The following is an 8,119-nucleotide window of genomic DNA, read 5'->3' as shown; positions in this document are numbered from 1 at the left end:
AACATGGTGGCAGAAAATAGAAATTTGAAAGCAATTGTAAAAAAAAAAGTACTTTATTGGTAAGGGCACCCAAAGTATACTATATGGATAAAATTATTGGGCCACATTTCTTCATCTTTAATTCAGGTCTTTTCAGTCCCATTGCTTCTTGTGCATAAAGTCAAGCACCTAGACTTTTTGCTAGTTATTCAGCCTGCCTTTAAAAGCATTTGTGAAATAATGGGTCATCTCAGTGAAGCTCAATGAATTCAAGTGTATTACTGTAATGGGATGCCACCACTGCAAAAGTCAGTTAGTGAAATTTCTTCCTTCTTCGACAGTTCATGATGAAACTGTTTGTTTGTTTGTTTGTTTTTCAAAGAACCACAGTAACTCATCCACAAAGTGTCAGACAACGTAAAGCACACAGCATGGTTGCTGAATGTGGACGCGTACTTTGCATAAAAGCAAAAAACACTCTGCGGACTCAATAATTGCAGAGCTCCAAAGCTCCTCTAACATTAACATCAGCACAAAAATGGTGTACCGGGAGCTTAATGGCATTGGTTTCCATGGCTGAGCAGCTCCTGTAGCTATAATGTGGAGGTTTGCCCATATAGCGTATATCTTATAATATGTTGTTTCACAGAGTACACAGAAAGCTGCTTGCTGAAGTTTGTTGAAGTTCAGTTATTATTATTATTATTATTTTTTTTTTTAATGACAGATGTTTACAGCAGAAAGATGGGGCAGTATTTGTTTTTCTTTCCAGATAAATTCAACTTGAGACAAATTTGAGATGTTTCATTGTCGTAAAATGTCACAAATGAAACCGATAGAAAGGTGTTGCTATAAAGTACAAAGAGAATCTACATTGTGCCTGAAGGTGTTAGCACATCCAAACCCCTTTAAGACCATAAATATTTGGTTTCACAACCTGTATTCAAGGTTGCTGTTTAGACCTGCTCTCAATCTTTATGCTAAGCTAAGCTTTTACACCTCTCGGCTCTAGCTCCAGACTTGACGCATAGATAATGAGCGTAGAATCTGCCAGTCTTCTCTAACAATTTAACTGTTGTGAAGTAAATGAATCGGGGTAATTGGCAGGGATAGCTCAGTAGGTAGTGTGGTGGCCCCATGATCGGAAGGTCAAGGGTTCGAATCCACTGAACGGCTACCTCTGAGCAAGGTACCATCCCTACGCAGTGCACCCAATGGCTGCCCACTGCTTCACTGAGTGAATGGGTTAAATGCAGAGAGGAATTTCCCCACGGGGATCAAGAAAGTATACAGGCATTAAAATGTCAAATTACTCCTTTAGTACGCGCAGTATGAAAAAGGTAAAAAGTTGATCTATCCTACCAGGTTATTTTAACCACTCTGCTTTTTGTTTGTTTGTTTACATTTAATCTACAACACCACATTAAAATCATGTGACAGTGAAAGAGTGTCTAGGCCAGTTTATCTTCATTTACATGTTAATTAATAGATTTGAGATGTAGAATGACTTTTGCACATTTATGATTACACATAAAACCATGTAGCCTAGTCATTTAAAATGTAGTATTAGCTTTTCTTTTTCATTTCAGCAAAGGCGCAACTCAGATGGATTAAACAAAGCAATTACATTCATAACTGTGCACATTTACTCAATTAAATAGCTTATTATAACAAAAAGTTTCTAGCATGTATTTTTACACTGCCATGTTTTCATTCTTCCTGAAATAGTGCCTAAAATAACTCCAGTTAGAGCCATTAAAAGAAATAGACTCAGATGAAAACACATTTCCACACATAAAAAGCTGATGCGTCTTTGATTCAATGATGAATTGCATTATGAAATATAAAAGAAAGCTTACCCCTGAACCCTAAACACACATTCTTCACTTTATTGCTCACTGCCTGTTGGTACAAGAGTGTTCCTGCTCGGTGTTCAGTTGCCCGTATCGGTTGTTCCAACAAACATCCAAAGCTATTATTTTCATAAATTTTCTCCCTTCGAAGGAAAACACACACATTAAACTTGTTGATTGTGTGTGTGTGTGTGTGTGTGTGCGCCTGTATGTGTGTCCAGGTTTGAAGCCAAACTTTATGTCGAAGTCTGTTATTCAAACATTCCAACCACGCTTAATATAGTAACTGGCAAGTGCATTAGGAAGCATAAATCATTAAAAATCAAAAATAAATAAATCAAGCACTCTGCTGACTTTGACATTATTTTGTACACAGCACATGTTCGTAATATGCTGTGGTCTGCTGTCTTGATTGTGGCACGCATGGAACAGAAGTCAATTATCTCGCTCCAGTATGGAAAGGAGCTTCTTGTCTGTGTCAAGCCGGGCAGTGATCACAACACAGAAAGAGGAGGGGAAAAATAGTCAAATCTGTATTAGTAATATTTTAATTCTACACACAGTTAAAGCTCAACATTATTAAATGGAATTATTAGGGCCTTTATCCCTGTTTTCTATTATGTTTCCAAGTGTGGATGATATTACTCTCAAAACCCGATGTGGCTGATAAGAAGAGTCGAACTGAGGATTTTAGCATGCAGAGTGAAAGGATAGCTGTCTCCACCCTCAAGCCTCCTCATCCACTCTGTGTTGGCAAAAGCGTTTTGGAGTCACTAAATGGGGAGAGATCCCTCATGCAAATGACCTGATGTGAATAGGAAGTTACTCAGTGTGCCTCTTTGTTTTTGGACACACAAACAAGAGTGTAGTTCTTTTGTGAGGGTGTTTTTGAGATGGATGGGATGGCTTGATGAAAGGAGGTGCATGTGAAGCCGGAAACAGCAAGTGAAAAGGGTGGGTATTTAAGAGAGGGCCTGACTGAGAATGCATTGGAGAAATAGTGGGTACACTGTATAAGAAGGAGCAGCTGCCGGTGCGAGTTGGCGACAAACTAGGGCAAAGCTAGTAAAAAAAGAAGATATTCTGTGTATTGTATAAACGATTAAATCCAATGTTTAATTTATATTTATTATTATTAAATGTTCAAATCATTCATAACTTTACATAATTCACAAATGACCTTTCCAGACTTTTGTCGGCTTTCGTCTATTTCTATGTAATGGATATATGTATGAGACCCATGCTACTTTGTCAATTAAACGGAGGCTCGCGCTCATCCTCCTGTATGTGAAAAGCATTGTGGACGGGCAGCAGAGCAGAAGTAAGATGTGTTTTGTTAGTTGTCTGAAGCCCAGGGGACCGGAACCATATAAGCTCCTCATATTATTCCCTGGATTGAGAAAAATAAATCCATTTGTTTCCGACAAACATTTTGTCATTAAAAATATGAGATAGAAAAACAGAGTCTGCTGTGTGTGCCTTCTTCTAAAGCTGCTATTGTTTGGGTGTCAGGATCATTAGTTCATTGGGATATATTCTGCAAGCTAATGCTTCTGGTCCATTTCACTTCTGGGAGCAATGTGCCCACTTTTCCAATTCATGGAAAATGAGTTATGAGGTAACATAACTGCTGGAATGGATGAACCTTGCCTGTGTTAGGGCCAAGCATTTACCTTATGTAAATTTAACACATTATCATACTGTTCAGAGTTCACTGCATGGCGAAATGTGTTAGGGACATAAGAGCTTTGTGAGCCATGGGAAGCTTTTAATTTAGGTAAAGGAGTCACAAGACTGCCGGCTTCCATTCATGAAAGCTGAAGAGAAGAGGGAAGACAGAAACATGGAAAAAATCATAGTCCTATGGGGTCATTTACTTTCTTGTCCTTTGGATATTTCTATTAATTTGAACCAATAAAAAGACTCAACACAGTCCAATTCTCAAATCCGGTACTGCAAAGAGATTTTAGGGTGTCTAAGTAATGAAATGGATCTAAGCCAAAGGTGTACAAACCAGCTTTTAATTTAAATTTGATAGGATAGTAAAGAAAATTGTTTTCCCCAGCTTTTGTTTCTGTTATTGTGATGTTAGAAGGGCGTTCTTTGAAATATCTCCAGTATCCTGCCTCCTTCGCTAATTTGTAACTTTCATAATGGACATTCAGGTTAACAGCTTGGCCCTTCACAGATACGACACGTGATGATATGTGAAGGGACAAGAAGGGGTGGCAAAAAAAAGAAAGAAAGAAAATGACCCAAATGAAGGGATGAAATCTAAGATCAAGGAGTAAAAGATCTACTGAGCTGATTCTTGAGATTAGCCAGACACCAAGTGAGAAGGATTGTTGTCTTCCAGACACCGCACTTCAATTACAGACTTCTCCTAAGTAGAGGCAGGGGATGTTTAACAGCCCCGTGGATGACAGATTATTTTGGGGCATTCCTTTGAACCTTTTTGTTTGTTATTCTGGGATATAGTCTGGATTCTGGATGAAATCATAAAAGTGCTACTGTGCAGAGGGCATCTCTTAGCAGCCCGTGCGAACAGAACAGAAATGCAGCCAGTGCCATGATGATGCAGGTTTCAAATTAAATTTTCAACAAAGCAGAGGAGCAGACAATACAGCATAAGGCCGCCCACAGCACAGCCTGCTGTAATTAAGAACACATAGTCTTTCTTTGTCATGTGATCACTTGGAGTGGTGTTTTTCTGTGTTCCTATAACTTTGTTTTGACTGCTTGTCTTTGTGAAAGACCATCATTTGGAGGTTTCTCATCATCTGTTTGATATTAGTGGTGAGGAACACATGGCCATTCAAAGGCAAAACCCTGTGTGACATCATAAACCGCAAGGCAAAGTGGGGATCATCAAGACCCCAGACTGAGGACTCTGAACACTACCTGACTGCCTTCATCCATCTTTAGCTATATTGTTAAAAAAAGAAAATAAAACGGACCATCGTTGGTCTCGGCTTCTGATGTGTCTTTGGGCTTTTTTGCCGAACTGTCTCTTGCCCTTTCTGCAAAGACAATGGAGAACTTTGTGCATGACGACTGAAGGAAAAAGAAGAATATGGCCAAGTCCCACAGATTTTTTACCTATATATAAAAACAAACCAAAAGGAACATTAAAAATGTCCAGTTAAAGAACTTCAAGTACCTTTAGAGTCACAGATATCAAAATGAGCTATATCTTTATAAGCAGACAAGACAGCCTGGGGAGTAATGACGCCCAATTTGGCATGCACACCTGTTTATATTGGACTGGGGCACTAAGCAGTGCTTGTAAAATATGAGCAAGGTTAATACTTATGTGGTGACGCCCTCGGGCCTCACAGCTACATTAAGGACAGCATCAGCAGTCTGAGATGATGGGATGGGTCTAACCCCAGGCGCTGCTGTATGTGTTCATGCGTGTGCGAAGCTCATTCGGCGGATTTATTTGTCGGGTACTTTGTGTTTCTGTCTGCATGCATGTGTGTGTGTGTGAGAGAAGACCGACACATCTCTATGGGAAGTGGGTTTCTACGTGGACACATTTGGTGAAGGGAGTTCGAGGACAGCCCACACGCGCTTTTGTGCTGCTCAGTGTCCAGTGGTTGGCTAGGCCACGACTTCTCCTTGAGGTTATTTTTCTCCTCATGTTTTGTTTTTCGTGAAGTGAGGTCGGGGTTCTATAAGCAGACTCCACCTAGGGGAAAAACTACAGGCCACTTTAGGGAGATTATCTTAGCACTTCAACCCCCCCGCCGGCATCTGTGAAGCAAAGCAGAGAGACAAGCGTCCTGAAAGAAGCGAATAATGAATTTCACAACGAAAACTGTAACTTGGTAATACATTTTCCAGGCCTTAAGCACATGTTATTTCCTAGGACAAAAACTGACTCATTATTTAGCAATTCATTTTTTTTTTTTATAAACCATGATTTATTTTTTATAAAATGGAATTTGGCATATCCCAGCATGCAAATAATAAACCGAACTGACTGAAATTACAACAAACTAGCTCAGTCCAAACCATAGAAAACCAGAACGGCTTCAAGTGCTGGACTTCATGATCTGTTCTGATAAAACAACATCAATGCACTATGCAGCTGAAACCACAGAACTTGACACTCCACAGCTGTGATTTGTAATTTTATTTTATTATTATTATTATTTTTTAGTTCTTTGTTAACTTATACAGCATCGAGTATTCTCAGCAACTACACCAAAAAAATCCACAGTTATTTGTGCACCTTGTGCCTACTGTAAACTGTCACATTGCTGCATCTGCAACAAGGTTTTAGCTCTTTCCTCCACTAAACAGCAACACTTTTGAGTCAGTTTCAGAGGATAATTCGGGAGTAGCCAACCCCACTAGACAGCCAGGGCCAGTGGAATTCAGTGCCAGTGTATCATCCTTCCCTGTCTAGTCTGTGGAAAGAGCAGTGGTGGTGGTGAGGAGGTTTCATGATGTGGGTCACATACATGGAAAATTCTGCTGAATCCATTGCTTTTCCATGGGGATGGAAGGTCACCGGAACAACACACAATCGGCTCCAGCTCAACATGTAGCTAAGCGTGCTGCATGAAACACTGGGCCCTGTTGTTCAAACAAATTATCTCGTGACATTATGACATTTAATGGCTTTCTCAGCTGTGTCAAACCCAGCGAGTAGCAGAGGTTTAAGCATTTCTGGCAGACAACGAGGAGCAGCATGTAGAGAAAGTTTGCTTAACGCCAGTGAACTTGTCCATCTCCTGCTCAGAGAGTCGATGGCTAACTCAGTCTGTCAGCAAAGTGCACCACAGAGAAAGTAACATTAGAGAAACTGGTTGCCCAGCACTTGTATATTTCTATCTCCATCTGTGTCATGGGCTGGAAGTGGGCTAGTGTACATGCCTTTGAATATGTAGGGCATTGGACACCAACTTCATGTGGTTTGGGAGAAGTTAAAGGCTGGTTGGGGCTTTAATCCAGCAACCCTCCTCCCAGTTTTCCCCTCTTTTTCTTGTCTCTGTGGGTCTCAACCCCCACCCCCTCATCCCCACCTCACCCTCACCACTGACTCCCCTTTACCACACAGACCCATAAGCACCCCAGGTCCCAAAGACCGTCATCTCCTCGCCACCACCCCCATCGCTGCATCCACATCAACTGGGCCTTGCCTCAGCCGTGGCCTCCTAATGGCTGATGGATGTGCCGAGGTCAGAGTCATGATCTAGACAAGTCCTCTGGTCCATCATTGAGTCTTTGATCAACATACTTAACCCTTTCTTCCTAAGAAGCCATCCCCCTACCCTCAGTGGATGAGAATGTGGGGAGATTGAGTTACACAGTGCTGGGTAGTGGGCAGGCTGACATCCCTTTGGTAACACATGTCTTTGTTTAAGGCAAGGCTCTGGCACTGACAGTCTTCTTCTAAACCCCCGTGCTTCTATAACGCTCCACCAAAGTTACCAAGGAGAAAGTCTGAAAGAGAGTTCATAAGAAAATCGGCAGTTTTTTACTGAGTCAACCACACTGGTAAACCAGTCGACAGCAATTTTGATTTTCTTGGAAACCAGCTTGAATGAGAAGATTAACAGAAGATTAATAAAACGTTTATTTGCTCTATTCTAATATTCAAACTAACTTCTGTTATTTGGAATGAACCTTTAGAGTTTCTTTATATTTTAAAAGGCTTTACTACTGCTGCGGATATCTCTGTTTGTTTGAATGCTGCTCGGTGTGTTGGAGAATACACTTTAAATGTGTTCCATAAGTCGGTTTTTGTGTAGCAGGTGTCAACTTGTTGAGCAGAACCACACAGCCATCAAAACAACAGTGTGTTTTTTAAACTTTTTTTTGTGATACCACAAAGTAATTGAATTTAACGAGGCCTCTTAGAAACCGAGTACAGATTTTGCTTAAAGCCAGAACTTGGTGATTATATGGTCGTTATTTATAGATAATCTGAACAATATTTATTTCCATGCGAGTCTATGTATGATACTTGTTTTATAATCTATCTTCTGTGACACTTTAATATGGCTGTGAAGTGCCATATGCGTTATAAATCTAATTAGAGGATAAAGAAATGAGATGGCTCATTGAATTATCATTTCAGATATTCTGCTTTGAGTTCTGTAAACACAACAAATCAAATTTATGTCTGTACATAATAATCCCACACATTTTGTTGAAAGCTGCGAAAGATTAGGAAAATATTTATTGGACTTTGAATTCCCTCCTTGATGATTTTAATTAGCCTCTGACCACATACAGACTGAAACTGCGGTTTGAAAGAATAGTTGCTCAGTATG

This window comes from Pelmatolapia mariae, linkage group LG7 (assembly GCF_036321145.2).
Source record: "Pelmatolapia mariae isolate MD_Pm_ZW linkage group LG7, Pm_UMD_F_2, whole genome shotgun sequence".
Lineage (NCBI taxonomy): Eukaryota > Metazoa > Chordata > Actinopteri > Cichliformes > Cichlidae > Pelmatolapia > Pelmatolapia mariae.
This window is presented reverse-complemented; position numbering follows the sequence as displayed.